We start from the raw sequence: 22,579 nt of genomic DNA, 5'->3' as shown, positions 1-22,579 counted from the left end.
TAACGAAACTGCAGCTGTGAACTGGAACCAAAAAACAAAAACAAACAAGGACGAAAGTCCAACTTATCTAGTAGATGTCTGGGAGCAGGAACAAGCACAGAGAGGCTTCTGATAACATTGTTGACCGGCAAGCAACTAACAGAGAAGCCAGGTTATATAGCGACACCCAGATCTGATGAGAACAGGTGAACAGGGAAGATGATGACACAAGTTCAATTCCACCAGTAGCCACCGGGGGAGCCCAGAATCCAAATTCACAACAGGGCGCCAGAGAACTGCAAGGTTTAAGTGGAACTGTACGCGGGATATACACAAATCCCTGCAGTTCATGGTATACTGAAGAGCAGTGGGATACCTAAAATAAGCCCCTGCTGGAAACAAGAGGTCAATAGCCTCGTGTGTGTTTTTTTTCCATCACATTGTGGCAGTGGAGGGATAACTAGGATAAGCCCCCTGCACCTGTGATAGCCGTCTGCTGGTCTAAAGTCACCCCAATCCGTGACATATTGTGGGCAGCGGCTAAGGGATCTTAAAAACTGGTGACAGTCACGGTGTGAATCGTGACAGAGGGTGTGCGCTCACCCACTGCCCTCCCACTCCACACACAGGTACCTAGGAAGGAGGGTGTGCGCTCACCCACTGTCCACCCACTCCACACAGGTACCTAGGACGGAGGGTGTGCTCTCACCCACTGCCCTCCCACTCCACACACAGGCAACTAGGACGGAGGGTGTGCGCTCACCCACTGCCCTCCCACTCCACACAGGTACCTAGGACAGGGGGTGTGCGCTCACCCACTGCCCTCCCACTCCACACACAGGCACCTAGGACGGAGAATGTGCGCTCATCCATTGCCCTCCCACTCCACACAGGTACCTAGGACGGGGGGTGTGCGCTCACTCACTGCCATCCCACTCCACACACAGGCACCTAGGATGGAAGTGTGCGCTCACCCACTGCCCTCCGACTCCACACACCGGTACCTAGGACAGAGGGTGTGCGCTCACCCACTGCCCTCCCACTTCACACCGGTACCTAGGACAGAGGGTGTGCGCTCACCCACTGCCCTCCCACTCCACACACAGGTACCTAGGAAGGAGGGTGTGTGCTCACCCACTGCCATCCCACTCCACACAGGTACCTAGGACGGAGGGTGTGCGCTCACCCACTGCCCTCCCACTCCACACACAGGCAACTAGGACGGAGGGTGTGCACTCACCCACTTCCCTCCCACTCCACACAGGTACCTAGGACAGGTGGTGAGCGCTCAACCACTGCCCTCCCACTCCACACACAGGCACCTAGGACGGAGGGTGTGCGCTCACCCACTGCCCTCCCACTCCACACAGGTACCTAGGATGGGGGGGGTGCGCTCACTCACTGCCCTCCCACTCCACACACAGGCACCTAGGACGGGGGTGTGTGCTCACCCACTGCCCTCCGACTCCACACAGGTACCTAGGACCGAGGGTGTGCACTCACTCACTGCCCTCCCACTCCACACACAGGCACCTAGGACGGGAGTGTGCGCTCACCCACTGCCCTCCGACTCCACACACCAGTACCTAGGACAGAGGGTGTGCGCTCACCCACTGCACTCCCACTTCACACCGGTACCTAGGACGGAGGGTGTGCGCTCACCCACTGCCCTCCCACTCCACACACAGGTACCTAGGAAGGAGGGTGTGCGCTCACCCACTGCCCTCCCACTCCACACAGGTACCTAGGACCGGGGGTGTGCGCTCACCCACTGCCCTCCCACTCCACACACAGGCAACTAGGACGGAGGGTGTGCACTCACCCACTTCCCTCCCACTCCACACAGGTACCTAGGACAGGGGGTGTGCGCTCAACCACTGCCCTCCCACTCCACACAGGTACCTAGGACGGAGGGTGTGCGCTCACCCACTGCCCTCCCACTCCACACAGGTACCTAGGACGGAGGGGTGCGCTCACTCACTGCCCTCCCACTCCACACACAGGCACCTAGGACGGGGGGGTGTGCTCACCCACTGCTCTCCGACTCCACACAGGTACCTAGGACGGAGGGTGTGCGCTCACCCACTGCCCTCCCAATCCACACAGGTACCTAGGATTGAGGGTTTGCGCTCACCCACTGCCCTCCCACTCCACACAGGTATCTAGGACGGAGGGTGTGCGCTCACCCACTGCCCTCCCACTCCACATACAGGTACCTAGGAAGGAGGGTGTGCGCTCACCCACTGCCCTTCCACTCCACACAGGTACCTAGGATGGGGGGTTGTGCGCTCACCCACTGCCCTCCCACTCTACACACAGGTACCTAGGACGGGGGGGGTGCGCTCATCCACTGCCCTCCCACTCCACACAGGTACCTAGGTCGGAGGGTGTGCGCTCTCCCACTGCCCTCCCACTCCACACAGGTACCTAGGACGGAGGGTGTGCGCTCACCCACTGCCCTCCCACTGCACACACAGGTACCTAGGACGGAGGGTGTGCAGTCACCCACTGCCCTCCCACTCCACACAGGTACCTAGGACAGGGGGTGTGCGCTCACCCACTGCCCTCCCACTCCACACAGGTACCTAGGATGGAGGGTGTGCGCTCACCCACTGCCCTCCCACTCCACACAGGTACCTAGGATGGAGGGTGTGCGCTCACCCACTGCCCTCCCACTCCACACAGGTACATAGGACAGGGGGTGTGCGCTCACCCACTGCTCTCCCACTCCACACAGGTACCTAGGACCGAGGGTGTGCGCTCACCCACTGCCCTCCCACTCCACACAGGTACCTAGGATGGAGGGTGTGCGCTCACCCACTGCCCTCCCACTTCACACACAGGCACCTAGGATGGGGGTGTGCGCTCACCCACTGCCCTCCCATTCCACACACAGGTACCTAGGACGGAGGGTGTGCGCTCACCCACTGCCCTCCCACTCCACACAGGTATCTAGGATGGAGGGGTTGCGCTCACCCACTGCCCTCCCACTCCACACAGGTACCTAGGATGGATGGTGTGCGCTCACCCACTGCCCTCCCACTCCACACACACAGGTACCTAGGACGGGGGTGTGCGCTCACCCACTGCCCTCCCACTCCACACAGGTGCCTAGCATGGAGGGTGTGTGCTCACCCACTGCCCTCCCACTCCACACAGGTACCTAGGACGGAGGGGGTGCGCTCACCCACTGCCCTCCCACTCCACACAGGTACCTAGGACGGAGGGTGTGCGCTCACCCACTGCCCTCCCACTCCACACACAGGTACCTAGGACGGGGGTGTGCGCTCACCCACTGCCCTCCCACTCTACACAGGTACCTAGGACGGGGGGTGTGCGCTCACCCACTGCCCTCCCACTCGACACACAGGTACCTAGGACGGGGTGTGCGCTGACCCACTGCCCTCCGACTCCACACAGGTACCTAGGACCGAGGGTGTGCACTCACTCACTGCCCTCCCACTCCACACACAGGCACCTAGGACGGTAGTGTGCGCTCACCCACTGCCCTCCGACTCCACACACCAGTACCTAGGACAGAGGGTGTGCGCTCACCCACTGCCCTCCCACTTCACACCGGTACCTAGGACGGAGGGTGTGCGCTCACCCACTGCCCTCCCACTCCACACACAGGTACCTAGGAAGGAGGGTGTGCGCTCACCCACTGCCCTCCCACTCCACACAGGTACCTAGGACCGGGGGTGTGCGCTCACCCACTGCCCTCCCACTCCACACACAGGCAACTAGGACGGAGGGTGTGCACTCACCCACTTCCCTCCCACTCCATACAGGTACCTAGGACAGGGGGTGTGCGCTCAACCACTGCCCTCCCACTCCACACAGGTACCTAGTACGGAGGGTGTGCGCTCACCCACTGCCCTCCCACTCCACACAGGTACCTAGGACGGGGGGGTGCGCTCACTCACTGCCCTCCCACTCCACACACAGGCACCTAGGACGGGGGTGTGTGCTCACCCACTGCTCTCCGACTCCACACAGGTACCTAGGACGGAGGGTGTGCGCTCACCCACTGCCCTCCCAATCCACACAGGTACCTAGGATTGAGGGTTTGCGCTCACCCACTGCCCTCCCACTCCACACAGGTATCTAGGACGGAGGGTGTGCGCTCACCCACTGCCCTCCCACTCCACATACAGGTACCTAGGAAGGAGGGTGTGCGCTCACCCACTGCCCTTCCACTCCACACAGGTACCTAGGATGGGGGGGTGTGCGCTCACCCACTGCCCTCCCACTCTACACACAGGTACCTAGGACGGGGGGGGGGGGGGGTGCGCTCATCCACTGCCCTCCCACTCCACACAGGTACCTAGGTCGGAGGGTGTGCGCTCTCCCACTGCCCTCCCACTCCACACAGGTACCTAGGACGGAGGGTGTGCGCTCACCCACTGCCCTCCCACTGCACACACAGGTACCTAGGACGGAGGGTGTGCACTCACCCACTGCCCTCCCACTCCACACAGGTACCTAGGACAGGGGGTGTGCGCTCACCCACTGCCCTCCCACTCCACACAGGTACCTAGGACGGAGGGTGTGCGCTCACCCACTGCCCTCCCACTCCACACAGGTACATAGGACAGGGGGTGTGCGCTCACCCACTGCTCTCCCACTCCACACAGGTACCTAGGACCGAGGGTGTGCGCTCACCCACTGCCCTCCCACTCCACACAGGTACCTAGGATGGAGGGTGTGCGCTCACCCACTGCCCTCCCACTTCACACACAGGTACCTAGGATGGGGGTGTGCGCTCACCCACTGCCCTCCCACTCCACACACAGGTACCTAGGACGGAGGGTGTGCGCTCACCCACTGCCCTCCCACTCCACACAGGTATCTAGGATGGAGGGGTTGCGCTCACCCACTGCCCTCCCACTCCACACAGGTACCTAGGATGGAGGGTGTGCGCTCACCCACTGCCCTCCCACTCCACACACACAGGTACCTAGGACGGGGGTGTGCGCTCACCCACTGCCCTCCCACTCCACACAGGTGCCTAGCATGGAGGGTGTGTGCTCACCCACTGCCCTCCCACTCCACACAGGTACCTAGGACGGAGGGGGTGCGCTCACCCACTGCCCTCCCACTCCACACAGGTACCTAGGACGGAGGGTGTGCGCTCACCCACTGCCCTCCCACTCCACACACAGGTACCTAGGACGGGGGTGTGCGCTCACCCACTGCCCTCCCACTCTACACAGGTACCTAGGATGGGGGGTGTGCGCTCACCCACTGCCCTCCCACTCGACACACAGGTACCTAGGACGGGGTGTGCGCTCACCCACTGCCCTCCCACTCCACACTCAGGCACCTAGGACAGAGGGTGTGCGAACACCCACTGCCCTCCCACTCCACACAGGTACCTAGGACAGGGAGTGTGCGCTCACCCACTGCCCTCCCACTCCACACACAGTTACCTAGGACAGGGGTGTGCACTCACCCACTGCCCTCCCACTCCACATAGGTACCTAGGACGGAGGGTGTGCGCTCACCCACTGCCCTCCCACTCCACACACAGGCACCTAGGATGGAGGGTGTGCGCTCACCCACTGCCCTCCCACTCCACACACAGGTACCTAGGACGGGGGTGTGCGCTCACCCATTTCCCTCCCACTCCACACAGAGGCACCTAGGACTGAGGGTGTGCGCTCACCCACTGCCCTCCCACTCCACATTGGTACCTAGGAAGGAGGGTGTGTGCTCTCCCACTGCCCTCCCACTCCACACAGGTACCTAGGACGGGGGTGTGCGCTCACCCACTGCCTTCCCACTCCACACACAGGTACCTAGGATGGGGGTGTGCGCTCACCCACTGCCCTCCCACTCCACACACAAGTACTTAGGATGGAGGGTGTGCGCTCACCCACTGCCCTCTCACTCCACTCAGGCACCTAGGTCGGAGGGTGTGCGCTCACCCACTGCCCTCTCACTCCACACAAGTACCTAGGACGGGGGTGTGAACTCACCCACTGCCCTCCCACTCCACACATAGGTACCTAGGACGGGGGTGTGCGCTCACCCACTGCCCTCCCACTCCACACACAGGTACCTAGGACGGAGGGTGTGCGCTCACCCGCTGTCTTCCCACTCCACACAGGTACCTAGGATGGAAGGTGTACGCTCACCCACTGCCCTCCCACTCCACACAGGTACCTAGGATGGAGGGTGTGCGCTCACCCACTGCCCTCCCACTCCACACACAGGTACCTAATACGGAGGGTGTGCGCTCACCCACTGTCCTCCCACTCCACACAGGTACCTAGGACGGAGGGTGTGCGCTCACCCACTGCCCTCCCACTCCACACAGGTACCTAGGACGGAGGGTGTGCGCTCACCCACTGCCCTCCCACTCCACACAGGTACCTAGGATGGAGGGTCTGCGCTTTCCCACTGCCCTCCCACTCCACACAGGTACGTAGGACGGGGGTGTGCACTCACCCACTGCCCTCCTACTCCACACAGGTACCTAGGACGGGGGGTGTGTGCTCTTCCACTGCCCTCCCACTCCACACACAGGTACCTAGGACAGGGGGTGTGCCCTCACCCACTGCCCTCCCACTCCACACAGGTACCTAGGACGGGGGGTGTGCGCTCACCCACTGCCCTCCCACTCCACACAGGTACCTAGGGTAGGGGGTGTGCGCTCTCCCACTCCACACACAGGTACCTAGGACTGGGGGTGTGCGCTCACCCACTGCCCTCCCACTCCACACACAGGTACCTAGGACGGGGGGGTGTGCTCACCCACTGCCCTCCCACTCCACACAGGTACCTAGGATGGGGGGTGTGCTCTCACCCACTGCCCTCCCACTCCACACACAGGTACCTAGGACAGGGGGTGTGCGCTCACCCACTACCCTCCCACTCCACACAGGTACCTTGGACGGGGGTGTGCGCTCACCCACTGCCCTCCCACTCCACACACAGGTACCTAGGACTGGGGGCGTGCGCTCACCCACTGCCCTCCCACTCCACACACAGGTACCTAGGACGGGGGTGTGCGCTCACCCACTGCCCTCCCACTCCACACACAGGTACTAAGACAGGGGGTGTGTGCTTACCCACTGCCTTCCCACTCCACACACAGGTACCTAGGACTGGGGGTGTGCGCTTATCCACTGCCCTCTCACCACACACAGGTACCTAGGGCAAGGGGTGTGCGCTTACGTACTGCCCTCCCACCACACACAGGTACACACAGGTGACCACTCTGGTACTATAGTCAATAGCTCATTACTGTCATCTGTAACCACTTATGTACTAAATGCTCCATCCTGTATCACCAAGTGTCTTGACTTCAGCTGAAGAAGATGCATTGCACCCTGGGAGGGCTTGTTCACACCACAGGATTTATTGGAGTACAGAGAAACCACACCTCAACAGTTAGAGAAATGATCGGTCATCACCAAACAGTACTGTAGCCCTTGTGCCGAGTGTCCCACGAGGAGATAGTCGATCATCAAGACTTCTAGCGGTTCCCTAGTTTGTATGGTCTGGATGGGTGCCATCTGTTCGGTACTCTTAATGGGGTCACATACTTGACATTGCCGGCAAGCCTCTTCCACCACAGACTCCAATTGGGGGCAATTCACATACCGCTGTAACCATTGGTAGGTCTTCGTGGGGCCGAAGTGAGCTCAAAATTCTTGGGCTTCTTTAGCTACTTCTTGAGCCATTCTTCCTGGGATGACCACCTGCCACCTTCCATATCTTTTGGCTGTTGTCTCTTACGATATACAACCAAAGGAAAAAGAAGCAGCATAAAGTCCAGATAAATATGTAAACAAACTTTATTAACAATTTATTACAGGTTTAAAATGAACAGAGGGAAGTGGTCCCCGTGCTGTACTCAGCACGCACCTACAGAAACAGGGGGTATGTGCCTGTAGTATATATATGCCCACATTATAGCCAAGGCTAGTATAGCAGAAAATTAAGGTGACTGTGCATAGGATTCAAAGAAGCCTGCATTGGACACACAGGTCCATAAAATTAGCTGACAAGCATATTTCATACTAAGTGTATAATACTATACATACCAGGTAATGTGGAAACAAGTCACGGCGTGGATTGGCACTTCACCCCTGTATCCCCCGACGCACGTTTCGGCTATCGCCTTGAGAAAGGCGATAGCCGAAACGTGCGTCGGGGGATACAGGGGTGAAGTGCCAATCCACGCCTTGACTTGTTTCCACATTACCTGGTATGTATAGTATTATACACTTAGTATGAAATATGCTTGTCAGCTAATTTTATGGACCTGTGTGTCCAATGCAGGCTTCTTTGAATCCTATGCACAGTCACCTTAATTTTCTGCTATACTAGCCTTGGCTATAATGTGGGCATATATATACTACAGGCACATACCCCCTGTTTCTGTAGGTGCGTGCTGAGTACAGCACGGGGACCACTTCCCTCTGTTCATTTTAAACCTGTAATAAATCTAATATATAAAGCTGAATGTGTGTGTGTGTGTATGTATGTATGTATGTATGTATGTCCGGGATTGGCATCTGAACCGTAGCAGCTACAGCCACAAAATTTTGCACAGTCACACGTCTGGACCCCGAGAGCGTCATAGGCTATGTTGTGAGGTGAAATTTTAACCCCGCGCTTTCCAATTCACCAAACAATTTTGCCCCTATCTACATAATGGGGAAAAAGTGAAAGGAAAAGTGTTGGAGGCGTCGCAGCTACAGGCACAAAATTTTGCACAGTCACACGTCTGGACCCTGAGAGCGTCAAAGCTATATTGTGAGGTGAAATTTTAACCCCGCGCTTTCCAAGTCACCAAACAATTTTGCCCCTATCTACATAATGGGGAAAAAATGAAAGGAAAAGTGTTGGAGGCAAATTAACAGCTGCCAGATGTGAACAAGGGGGACTTAAAGAATGACAGCGATGGCACCAAAGAGTATATACTGTACAGTTGCTAAGGTGGGGCCCCAACATGGGATAATCACACCACCACGGGGATATGAACACACACACAAAATGCGCCACACACTACCACGTGCTCGAACACATATACCACCCTCAGTGCACATTTCACCACACATACACCAACCTCGCCACATAAAAGTAGAAACACAAAAGTCGCCGCTCAAAACTCGCCACGCGCAAAACTCTCCACATGCAAAACTCGCCACACGTGCAAAACTCGCCACACGCAAAACTTGCACACGCAGAAAAATTGCCACACGCAGAAAAATTGCCACATGCACAAAAGTTGCAACACATGCAAAAGTTGCCTCACACAAAACTTGCACATACTCAAAAGGCACCACACATAAAACTCGCCACGCGCAAAACTCGCCATGCGCAAAACTTGCTGCACACAACTTGCTACACTAACCTGTCACATGCAACTCGACACACAAAAAGTTGCTACACGCATGTCGCCACACAAAACTCATCTCACAAAAGTCCCTACATGCATGTCGCCACACGCAACTCAACACACACAACTTGACACACGAAACTCGCCCTAAAACACACACAAGTCTGGTATCCTTCAAAAATAAAAATCTGATTAATAAGCAGACAAACTACAAGAGCAACAAATGTACCATATAGGAATCCGGCAGCTGTCAGTCACATGACCAGTCTATTATGTGTATGTGTGAGCTAATATATACTGCCAGGGGGTGGGCTTACTGTTGGCAGGGGATTTATCAGGCTGCCATTTTAGCTTACAAATACTGAGGTAAAAATACTGACCAAATAACGTGTGAACGAGGGCTAATACAGGAGGAGATGGCATACAGCTATATACTATATACAGGAGATGACACACAGGTATATACTATTTACAGGGGAGATGACACACAGGTATATACTATATACAGGAGGAGATGACACACAGATATATACTATATACAGGAGAGATGACACACAGGTATATACTATATAGAGGAGGAGATGACATACAGGTACATACTACATACAGGAGGAGATGACATACAGGTATATACTATATACAGGAGGAGATGACACACAGGTATATACTATATACAGGAGCAGATTACCTACAGGTATATAGTATATACAGGAGGAGATGACACAGGTATATGCTATGTATAGGAGGAGATGACATACAGGTATATACTATATACAGGAGATGACACACAGATATATACTATATATAGGTGAGATGACACACAGGTATATACTATATACAGGAGATTACATACAGGTATATCTAATATATAAAGCTGAATGTGTGTATGTATGTATGTGTGTATGTCCGGGATTGGCATCTGTACCGTCGCAGCTACAGCCACAAAATTTTGCACAGTCACACGTCTGGACCCCGAGAGCGTCATAGGCTATGTTGTGAGGTGAAATTTTAACCCCGCGCGTTCCAATTCACCAAACAATTTTGCTCCTATCTACATAATGGGGAAAAAGTGAAGGGAAAAGTGTTGGAGGAAAATTGACAGCTGCCAGATGTGAACAATGAGGACTTAAAGAATGAGAGCGATGGCGACAAAGAGTATATACCGTACAGTTGCTAAGGTGGGGCCCCGACATGGGATACTCACCACACACGGGGATATGAACACAAACACAAAATGCGCCACACACTACCACGTGCTTGAACACATATACCACCCTCAGCACACATTTCACCACACACACACACCAACCTCGCCACATAAAAGTCGAAACACAAAAGTCACCACTCAAAACTCGCTACATGCAAAACTCGCCATATGCAAAACTAGGCTCACGCAAAACTCGCCACACGTGCAAAACTCACCTCATGGAAAACTCACCTCATGCAAAACTTGCACACACAGAAAAATTGCCACATGTACAAAAGTTGCACCACATGCAAAAGTTGCCTCACACAAAACTTGCACATACTCAAAATGCACCACACATAAAACTCGCCACGCGCAAAACTCGCCATGCACAAATCTTGCTGCACACAACTTGCTACACTAACCTGTCACATGCAACTCAACACACAAAATGTTGCTACACGCATGTCGCCACACAAAACTCATCTCACAAAAGTCGCTACATGCATGTCGCCACACGCAACTCAACACACACAACTTGACACATAAAACTCGCCCTAAAACACACACAAGTCTGGTATTGTCCTTCAAAAATAAAAATCTGATTAATAAGCAAACTACAAGAGCAACAAATGTACCATATAGGAAATACGGCAGCTGTCAGTCACATGACCTGTCTATTATGTGTATGTGTGAGCTAATATATACTGCCAGGGGGGAGGGCTTCCTGTTGGCTGGGGATTTATCAGGCTGCCAATAGCAACCAATCACAGCTCAGCTTCTATTTTGCTACAGTTAATTAACCTGAGCTCTGATTGGTTAATATAGGCAACAAAGACATTCTCAGTATAACAAAGCTAATATATGTTGTGAAATGCTTCTATTTGCTTAGTTTTTGCCTTTTAATAATTACATTTCTATCTATTTGTTTTGTGGTTTTTGTGTGCAGAATAAATTTTTGTTAACACATTCTATTTTGCTAACAGCAGTCATTAACCCGGGCGAAGCCGGGTAGTACAGCTAGTTGTTAATAAAGTTTGTTTACATATTTATCTGGACTTTATGCTGCTTCTTTTTCCTTTGGTTGTTGATTAATTTAGGCAGTGGTCCTATATGTTCCTGCCCTTGGTCCCAGTTTTTCTGTACTGAATATACCCTATCTGGGTTTAAATACTATGTTGGTGACCTTACATTGTTCCACCTTAGTGTGTTACTCTTACGATATAGCACTGACTCTCGCACTTCCAGTCTATCCCACTGGTGTAACACACTCTTCATTTCAAAGTCCAGATCATCTCTCTCTTGTTTGCCAGGCTTCCGCTTCTGAGTTACCCACCATTTCATCTGTCTCAGCCCTTCGTCTTCATCCTGAACATGTCCCCATTCCTCATTGGTTCTCCCCAGGGACCGGGGTAATGCGCAGGCCTCCCTTCCTGACTGGGCCGCAACCACTGGGGGCTTAAACTTACGAAAGTCTGGGGTTTCCTCCTCTTCGAGTTGCTCATCGAGATCCCCCGCTGGAGTCTCCACAGTAACTCTTGACAGCCCATCAGCATTTGCGTTTTTGGTAGCAGAGCGATAACGGATGGTAAAGTCAAATTTGGCTAGGCGAGCCACCCACCGTTGTTCTAAGGCCCCCAATTTAGCATTCTCAAGGTGGGCCAGGGGATTATTGTCTGTTCGAACTTGAATCTTGGCACCTGTCAGGAAGCCCGCAAACTTCTCTGTCATGGCCCACACCAGGGCCAGGAGCTGTAACCGGAAAGAGCTGTAATTGTGAGGGTTTCTTTTGCTGTCTCGCAGGGACCTGCTGGCATACCCGATGACTCTCTCTTGTCCATCCTGTATCTGAGAAAGTACTGCACGGAGTCCATGAAGGCTACCATGTGTGTACAACAGGAACGGTTGATCGAAATCTGCGTAGGCCAAAATCAGGGCTGATGTAAGGGCATTCTTTATAGCCTGGAAGGCCTCGTCTTGTCTCTGGGCCCAAGGGATGTACTGGATCTTCAGCACTCCAGCGGTCCCCCTCAGCAGCTCATTGAGAGGACCCACCACCTTTGCGAAGTCTTTAACAAACCGGCAGTAGTACCCAGCGAGCCCCAGAAAGGCCTGGAGTTCTCTCACTGTTCGAGGTACTGGCCACTTCTGGATAGCAGCCACTTTTTCTGGTGAGGGTAGAACTCCATCTTGTGACATTATGTGGCGCAGGTACTCGATCGCTCTCTTGAAGAGGTGGCACTTCTTTGGCACTTCTGCACCACTCCTGAATCCAGCATCTGCCTCAGTAATGTTTTCACCTCCTGATACATCTTGGGCGGGATCTGCCGCTATCGTTCTCGAATCGGACAAGCTTCCCCGGTCGGTATCTCGTGCGTGATGGCTTCAGTACAGCCGAAATCCTCGGCGTGACAGGCGAATGCGGCCTGATTTTCCCACCGCATAGATTCTATTGCTTGCACACGCTCAGGGCCCAGAGCCTTCACATCCACTTCCATTTGATCAAGGATGACCCGTCCACTCCGGGGATGGCATCTCTTCGACCCCCGCAGCAACTGCTAGGGTCCACCCTGCACCTTCTTTTGGCGATAAAGACATCGCTTTCTGACTCGCCACTTCACCCTTATGTAGGTACACCAGGGCCAGATCTGTCCCTCGCGGCAAGGTGACCTCCGCGGGGCCCACATTTAAAGCTCTTATGGGGACGTGTCCTCGTTGGACCACAGCTATCGTATGAGCTATCATGACTTCTTGATCCACTCCTCCACCTACCACAGGCTATACAATCACTTCCAACCCATCAAGGTTGCGATGAGTCCCCACTGGAAGGTATACTATAGTTTCTCGCTCGGGAGGCAGGATTACAGGTTCTTTACCAGGAGCCCTGATGACCCCTGCCATGGTATAAGATGGCACACTCTTCTGCGTCCCACAGATGCGGATTAGTCGTTGAAGGGCTTCTTGAGTAGGCTTATGTGTAGTAGCCTTCTTCCAATATCCAGGTCCCCGTTTGGTAAACATAATCTGATCGAGTTCACGTAGGATATTCATTCCCAGTACTACAGGCACATCTTCTTTGATAGGCTCAGGGACCAACAGGATCCCTTTTCTCCCCACTTCTTGCCCACAAATTCGAATATTCATCCACACGACCCCTGTGGCAAGGATTGGTTGTTGGTTGGCAGCAAACAACCGGATCAATGTCTCTTTTTCTGGCTTGGCCAGGGCCTGGAAATGCTGCCTGAAATACGCTTCTGGCATCGTCGTCACTTGTGACCCGGTATCTATCAGGCAATCCACTAGAACTCCCTCGAATTCAGCACGTAGGATGGGACACCCAGCAATCAAGTGTGCATTATGATATGGAGCGGTCTCTCTCCTCGCCTCCCCCGCAGAGTGCCGCACTACTGCGGGGGTTGGTAGTTTAACGGCGGCTTCCACTGGCCTTGAGTATAGTTCCGACAGTCTCTGGCAAGGTGCCCTCATCCTCCACATTCCCAGCATTGGATGCCTCCTCCTCGCTGAGGGGGCACCTCAAGCCTGTCCTCGTGCCTCCGATGCCTGACAGGAGGGGGCTTGCTCCCACTGATCCTGTATCAGTCGGGCCGAAGAATGGTTGCATGAGTACGGTGGGTCAGACTGTTGTAGTTCCCCCACTCTGCTCCATCTGGGTCAGTTTGTCTTGCACATTGACAAGGGACCGCTGCAAGTCTTGCACCACCTGGACCAGCACCTCCTGATGGTTTGGGTCCCCTCTGGTATTGGCCCCCTGGACACGCATCACCCCAGACAAGTAGCTCTCTTCTTTACTTCGGGCCACTGTTTCCACCAGGATTTGACGAAACGTAAGAGCTGGATCTGCCCGGACCCGTTCTGACAGTGCTCGCCTCAAGGATGTGTTGTGCAGTCCCAGAATGAATTGCTCCTGGAGTATCCGGTCTTTAGAGCCCATGCCGCCAAATCCATCCGCCTCCTTTCTATGCACCTCTGCTAACACTTCTTGCAGTGCTGTTGCATACTGAGAAATTCCTTCTTCCCGCTGCAGCCTAGAGAAAAAATTTGGCGCGAAGGTGTCCGGCGCTAGCAGTCTCGCCGTAGATCTCTTCCAGGAACTTCACTAGATCCTTCAGGGTACTGCGGGTGAGGTCTTGTTATGGACTGGTAATTTAGGAGCGACATGCGACTAGCTCTGGGCAGGTGGTAACTATACAGACCGCAGTTCCTGATCTTAACACAACACTAGCAGTAGCCGTGGAATGTTCCTGTCACTCCCTGGACATCTCGTCACAGCCGGAGAACTAGCTACCCCTAAAGGTAGAAACAGGAAAGCTGTCTTGCCTCAGAGAAAATCCCCAAAGGACAGGACAGCCCCCCACAAATATTGGCTGTGAGAGGAGAAGGAAATGACATACGTAGTATGAAACAAGATTTAGCAAAGGAGGCCATTTCTAGCTAGATAGACAGTAAGGAAAGAAACACTGTGCGGTCAGTAATAAAAACTAGAAAAAGTCCACCGCAGAGATATGCAAAAATCTCCACACCTGACTAAAGGTGTGAAGGGCAAAATCTGCAGCCCAGAGCTTCCAGCTTAGCTAAATAGATCCATACTGATAAGCTGGACCAATGAACAAAACATAAATGTGCTGAACAATAAGTCCACAACAAGTGGACTGCAAAAGGACAAGCAAGGTCTTATCTTTGCTGAACGGGTCAGAGTGTCAGGGAAATCCAAGAGCCGTGCCTCCAGGCAGGAACAATTGATAACTGGCATTGATTGAGGGATAAAGGAGACTAAAATAGCCGAGCAGAAAGAAGATCAGTGGAAGCAGCTGCTAATGCTAAATCCAAGAAGCAGCTATACCACTCAAAACCACAGGAGGGAGCCCAAGAGCAGAATTCACAAAAGTGCTACTTACAACCACCGGAGGGAGCCCAAGAGCGGAATTCACAACAGGTTTGTTGTAGGCAGACGTTTCTACAGGCTTCTCCCTCTAGGGCAGTTAAAGCGATATCCGCTTCAAGGTCTGGGCTGATGTTATAAATCTTCAGGGTGCTTTGCAGCCGGGACACCCAGTCAGACAGTGGCATATTATCGCCGTCAAACTTTGGTTGCACACTAAATATGGTGCCCATATTGAATGTCCTTGCAGGGGTTCCACCAATGCCCACAGCATCTCCATTAACAGCATTCCCGCCATTGCTGTCTGCTGCCTCCATTTCGGTGACAGTACCCTGCTCGCAGCGCCACTTGAATCGATAGCCGGGGGACCACCACGGTGCAGGAAGACTACTGTACACAAGATGAGGTGCAAACAACAAAGAGTAGATTTATTGGAAGGCAAGGAATGAAGTGGATGAGAAAGATGCAAACGGGGTATGCAATGGCAAAAGATAATTTACAAGAGTTATATTCTTTAGCTTGTCCGTAAAATAGCACGGTGCTCCAACTGTTACAGACTCAACATATGTTACACAAGTAAATGCAAACAATAAACAAAGAATTACGCTACTCTATGTATAACCTCCCTGGCCTTTACTAAGCAGGCCACACGGCTGCCGTGTTCTGACTATTGAAGCCTACACTAGGCCCTGACGTGCACAAAACAGGAACAAACTTACGGTGATGTTGGGGACTCAGATCCAGTCCCGGGGGCCCCCCAGCAGTCTAGTACGGTGGTGGGCACGGCTCTCTGCCAGCTCCGTGAAACGTGGTCTTTTCCTTGCTTCTGGGTCCAGGAGGTGCTCCTGAAAACTGTAAATCCCTTTCTCGGTATCTTCATGGCTCCTTGAACTAACACAGGACAGCCACCCTCGCTGCACCCAGAAAAGTCTGTCCAATCTCACAAATCCACTCCGTTACAGGCTGTGGGTCCTCTCTTGCAGCTATATCAAGACAAAGTTCTCCTCTCTTGCAGCTGTCAGCACAAAGTCCTCTCTGCAGCAGCCTCAGCTCACACACAGTTCAGGCTCCACCTCTGCCATATACACAGTCCAGTCCACTATACAGTCTATTGCAAGGGAAAAGAAGATGTTGGAATAAGTTTAAATGCAACAACTCCATTCCTGTTGTAGTCTGCATTGAATGTCTATGAGTGTTCATTTGTCAGCTATGCTGTGATTGTTAAAGTTTGTAAAAAAAAAAAAAAAGGTCAGAGGACACTCACTGATTGCATCAGTCTGCTGCTGTTTCCTTCACAGAGAGACATGTGTTACATGGACTAGTTTATATCGGTAGTTACTGTCAAAGCTTTCTTATTTTGTTCCAGTTCAAGCTGCATATATTAAACACAGTTTGCCTTACGTTGGATTCTGCTGCTTATATGAAGTAACACGCGCTGCTGTGGTAATACTCCGGCTAACAGGTTATGGGCCCAGCCACCGGAAAGTAAATGGTAAAAAGCCCAGTCACCGGAATAAGCAGCGAGCCAAGCGCAGACAGCACAGAGGAACCCCCGGAATACAAGGACACCGGAACGCAAAGGTACCGCAGTGTACAGAGCACCGGACAGCGCAGCTTAAAGGGCCAGTAACAAACAAAAAAAAAAAAAAAAGAGGTACAAGAGACAAGAATGTCTACAGAAAGGAATGCAGTGAAGTACACAGTGCCAAGTCTCACAAATCACAATTACAGCTCCTGGAAATTCAAGGTAAAGATGTTACTTATAAGAGAGGGTACATGGAAATGTATTGAACAGCCTGTGCCTGACCCAGTACCGGGTGATTGGCTAGAGACTGATCAGAAAGCACAAAGCACTATTTCCCTCAGCATAGATGATAACCAGATTGTACATGTATGCAAATGTGATACTGCAAAGAAAATGTGGGAAGAATTACAGAAAGTGCATGAAAGGTCAAATCTCAGCAATAAGCTATATCTTATGAGAAAGCTGTATCAGTCTAAATTAAGTGATGGCCAGCATATGCAGGACTATATCAGAAACACCCTAGAGATTGTGGAGCGCCTAAGGGGTATTGGTGAAGAAATTAAAGATTTTCATGTTGCTGCATTACTATTAAGTGGTCTTCCAGAAAGTTATGACACGCTTGTGACTGCATTAGATGCCAGACCAGATGATGAACTCACACTAGAATATGTGAAAGGGAAACTTGCAGATGAATACAAGAGAAAGTCAGAGACTATTAGCAATAATATATGCAAAGCAGAAACAGCATTAAAGACACAGTACTTTTCTAAAGCTCAGAGTCATTTAAAGGAAACTCGTGAATGTTTTGTCTGTAAAAAACCTGGTCACCTTAAAGCAGACTGCAGAGTGTGGAAAGCAAGAATGAATCAGTTTAAAAAGCTGGACAGTCATCAAAAGGTTAAAACAGCTGTAAAGAAGGAAGATGCATGTATTGCGACTGCATTTGGGGTCAGCACAAGCCCATATGCAAACCATGTTTGGTGTATTGACTCTGGAGCGACTGCTCACATGACACGTGATAAGGATTTCTTCATTAATCTAGATGAAAGCAAGTCTGAAAAGGTAATTTTAGCTAATGGTCACTATATGACATCAGAAGGAATAGGAGATGGTTATTTCCATTGTCAAGTTCAATCCTCAGCACAAGTCAGAAAAATCCCAGTTAAAGACGTGCTGTATGTTCCCAAACTTGAAAGTAACCTTTTATCTGTAAAGAAGCTTGCACAACAAGGAAATATAGTTACATTTAAGGATGACAGATGCATCATTTCAAAGAAGGGTCATACCCTTGCCGAAGGAAAAATCAAAGATGAACTTTATCAGCTGAAATGCAATGAAACTGTTTACAGTGCTAGACAAGATTTTCATAAGGACTGTATTCATGTGTGGCACAGACGCCTAGGCCACAGAGATCCAGAAGCAGTAAAGAAACTAGCTCAACTTGCAAATGGTATTGCAATCAACCAGTGTAATCAAACAATGAAGTGCACAAGTTGCCTAAAAGGGAAAATGTCCAGAAAATCGTTTCCTAAAGTAAGCACTACTAAATCTGCACAGATACTGGATTTGATACATACAGATGTGTGTGGTCCAATGAGTGTTCTTACTCCCAGCAAGAAGAGATATTTTCTCACATTCATTGATGATTATTCCAGATATACTGTTACTTACCTACTTCAAAGTAAAGATGAAGTTCCACAGAAACTTGAAGAATATCTTGCTGCAGTTCTTAACAAATTTGGAAGAATACCAAAGGTACTGCGAGCAGATAATGGAACTGAATATACAAGTGGTAAAGTGCAAACCATCCTGAAAAAGAATGGAATCGTGTTCCAGACAACCGTTCCATACAACCCAGAGCAGAATGGCACAGCAGAGAGAAAGAACCGAACTCTTTGTGAAAGTGGAAGAAGTATGCTATTTGATGGAAACCTACCTACAACATATTGGGGAGAAGCCATCATGACTGCTACCTATCTTCAAAATCGACTGCCAAGTAAAGCTACAAGTAAAACTCCATATGAGCTATGGAACTGTGAGAAGCCCAACCTGAAGCATCTCAGGATATTCGGAAGCAAAACTTTTGTGCATGTTGCCAAAGAAAAACGTTCTAAGTGGGAATCTCATGCAAAGGAAGGAGTTCTTGTGGGGTACAGTGAAACTCAGAAAGGATACAGAATCCTGCATCCACAGACCAACACAGTAACAATCAGCAGAGATGTAGTGATTGATGAAAACTCAGTATCGCTCAAATTTCATGAGGTTACGCAAATAATTCAACCTAAGGAACAAGAATTTCAGTCAGTGATTCCAGACATTGAAGAGAATCTCAAAGAAAATACTGAAGTCTGGATATGCTCTGAAAGTACTGAAAAAGAAACAGAAGAACCAAGCCAACCTCAGGAGATCAGAAGATCAGAAAGATCAAATAAAGGAATTCCAGCTAAACGCCTTTCTTATATGGTCAGATCAATTCCAGAAGAAGAGCCACAGTCATGGCAGGAAATGCAAAAACTGCCTATTCATAAGAAGCAAAAATGGATAAAAGCTGCTGATGAAGAAATGGAATCCCTTCATAAGCTCAAAACATGGGAGCTCACAGAGCTACCTCAAGGCAAGAAAGCAATTGGATGTAAGTGGGTCTTTAAGAACAAATATGACTCCGAAGGTAATATTCACCGTTTTAAAGCAAGATTGGTCGCAAAAGGATATTCACAAAAATATGGTGAAGATTATGATGCTACTTTTGCTCCAGTTGCCAAGCAAACTACATTCAGAACTTTATTATCCATAGCTGCTGTTCAGCAGATGAAAGTAAGACATTTTGACATCAAAACAGCCTTTCTACATGGAGACATTGAAGAAGAGCTGTACATGACTCAACCAGAAGGCTATGTTAAAAGGGGTAAAGAGAACCTTGTTTGCAGAATGCAAAAATCTCTCTATGGCCTTAAGCAATCAGCAAGAGCATGGAACACTAAGATGAACAAAGTGTTAATCGACGAAGGATTTAAAAGGTCTCAAGCGGATCCATGTTTGTATACAAAAAGTGTATCACAAGATTGGATGTATGTTATTCTATATGTGGATGATGTAATAATAGCGCATCAAGAAGAGAGAGAAATTTCAAAACTAGGTCAAATTCTGAACAAGCATTTCGAGACCAAGGACCTTGGAGATGTGACATACTATTTGGGAATCCAAATCCAGAGAGAGGAAGATGGAAGTTTTCTTCTTAATCAAAATTCTAAAATCTCCACAGTTCTAAACCAGTTTGGAATGTCAGAAGCCAAAGGCATATCAACTCCAATGGATCCATCTTACCTAAAATTGGAAGGAGAAGAAGATCTGCTACCCACAAATGACAGTTACAGACAAGCAGTGGGGGCACTTCTATACATAGCAACCACAACCCGTCCAGATATCTCAGCCACAGTGGGAATTCTCTGCCGACGTGTAAGCAAGCCACGCCAAAGAGATTGGAATGCAATTAAGAGACTTCTTCAGTATCTTAAGGCAACCCAAGAGTTAAGTCTAAAGATTTCTGCATCAGGAGATCTAATTCTCAGAGGATATGTAGATGCAGATTGGGCTGGAGACTCAAGTGATCGAAGATCAACAAGTGGTTACTTGTTCAAGTTAGGACACACTTCAATCTCATGGTCGAGTAGAAAACAAGTGTCAGTTGCATTGTCTTCTACAGAAGCAGAATATACATCAGCTGCTCATGCAAGTCAAGAGTTAATTTGGTTGAAGCAACTTTTGGAAGAATTCGGCAAACCACTAGCTGAACCAACTGTTATCTATGAGGACAACCAAGGATGTATCAAGCTCGCCAGCAGTGAAAGGATAAGTGCAAGAACAAAGCACATTGATGTTAAACATCATCACTTGCGTGACTTAGTAGAGCGTGAAGTTCTAAAGTTTGTTTACTGTGAATCTGACAAGATGTTAGCAGATGTTTTGACAAAGCCATTGTCAAGAGCCAAGTTTGAAGAATTCAGAACTGCAATGGGACTAACAGGATAAGCAGTTGTTGAGTGGGGGTGTTGGAATAAGTTTAAATGCAACAACTCCATTCCTGTTGTAGTCTGCATTGAATGTCTATGAGTGTTCATTTGTCAGCTATGCTGTGATTGTTAAAGTTTGTAAAAAAAAAAAAAAAAGGTCAGAGGACACTCACTGATTGCATCAGTCTGCTGCTGTTTCCTTCACAGAGAGACATGTGTTACATGGACTAGTTTATATCGGTAGTTACTGTCAAAGCTTTCTTATTTTGTTCCAGTTCAAGCTGCATATATTAAACACAGTTTGCCTTACGTTGGATTCTGCTGCTTATATGAAGTAACACGCGCTGCTGTGGTAATACTCCGGCTAACAGAAGAACATTCCATCACGCCAGACAAGGGGGTGCAGTCTCTTAAAGTAACAGCATGTTCCTTACTGTTCATAACAGCACCACCCTCCTACAGAAGTCTTCCCCATTAACTAATGTGCTTAGGTACTTTTTTTGTTTTTCAGAAAGTCCCGGATATACCCTTTAATATATTGCAATTATCATATTATATGGCACTATGTACTTACAATTGCTCTTTTTCCTTTTCTACCCAGCTAATTCTTCCCTTTCACATTAGGTCTATGACATCACATGATTAATAACTGACTAGCTGAATCCTTCTAAGTCAGGTCCATATACATTTGTATCTCATGAACCTACAACTCCCAGTATGTCCTTAACGATAGTAAGGAGATGCTGGGAGTTATTGTTTTCAGTCTTTATCTAAATACAGGAACCACAGTACTGATGAGACGTAGTCAGTATCAATAGTAAACATTTACCTCCCGGTACCTTATGGGTGATCTCTCCTCTGACTGAGTCTTTTCTTTTTATCTCCATCTTATCCAGACGGCATGATGACTTTTCACATTCACAGCTAGTCTTTCCAAATTCCCTCTTCTCCGATGTTCTGCAGCACATCCCGACATGGTGCCCTTTAACCCCTTTCTGGGACTTAATTCCCATGGACGGGATAGTACGTCATATGCGATCCGCCGTGCTCACACAGCTGACATCCAGCACTATGCGGCACTATGTGCCAGGAGCGTTCACAGACAATCAAACATGATCGCGGTGTTCCGGTGGCATAGGGAAGCATTGCGCAGGGAGGGGGCTCCCTGCGTGCTTCCCTAAGACGCTCGGAACAGCGCGATGTGATCGCATTGTTCCGAGGGTCTCCTCCGTCCTCCTCCCTGCATGCCCTGGATCCAAGATGGCCGTGGGTGTCCTTCCGGGTCCTGCAGGGAGGTAGCTTGTGAGCGCCTGCTGAGAGGAGCCAGCAAGCCTCCTGCACTGCCTGTCAGATCGCTGATCTGACACAGTGCACTGCAAGGTGTCAGATCAGCAACCTGACTCTATACAGTTATGTCCCATCCTGGGACAAAGTAAAAAGGTTATAAAAAAAAATTACACTGTGTAAAAATATATATAATAAAATTCCTAAATAAAAAAAAAATATATTGTTCCAATAAATACATTTCTTTATGTAAATAAGAAAGAAAAACAAAAAAATTACACATATCTTGGTATATATGGCTCCCCCCATCCCGGCATATATGGCTCCCCTATCCTGGCAA

The sequence above is a fragment of the Ranitomeya variabilis genome, chromosome 5, assembly GCF_051348905.1.
Source record: "Ranitomeya variabilis isolate aRanVar5 chromosome 5, aRanVar5.hap1, whole genome shotgun sequence".
Taxonomy (NCBI): Eukaryota; Metazoa; Chordata; class Amphibia; order Anura; family Dendrobatidae; genus Ranitomeya; species Ranitomeya variabilis.
The sequence above is the reverse complement of the archived record's forward strand: the minus strand, read 5'-3'. Positions refer to the sequence as shown.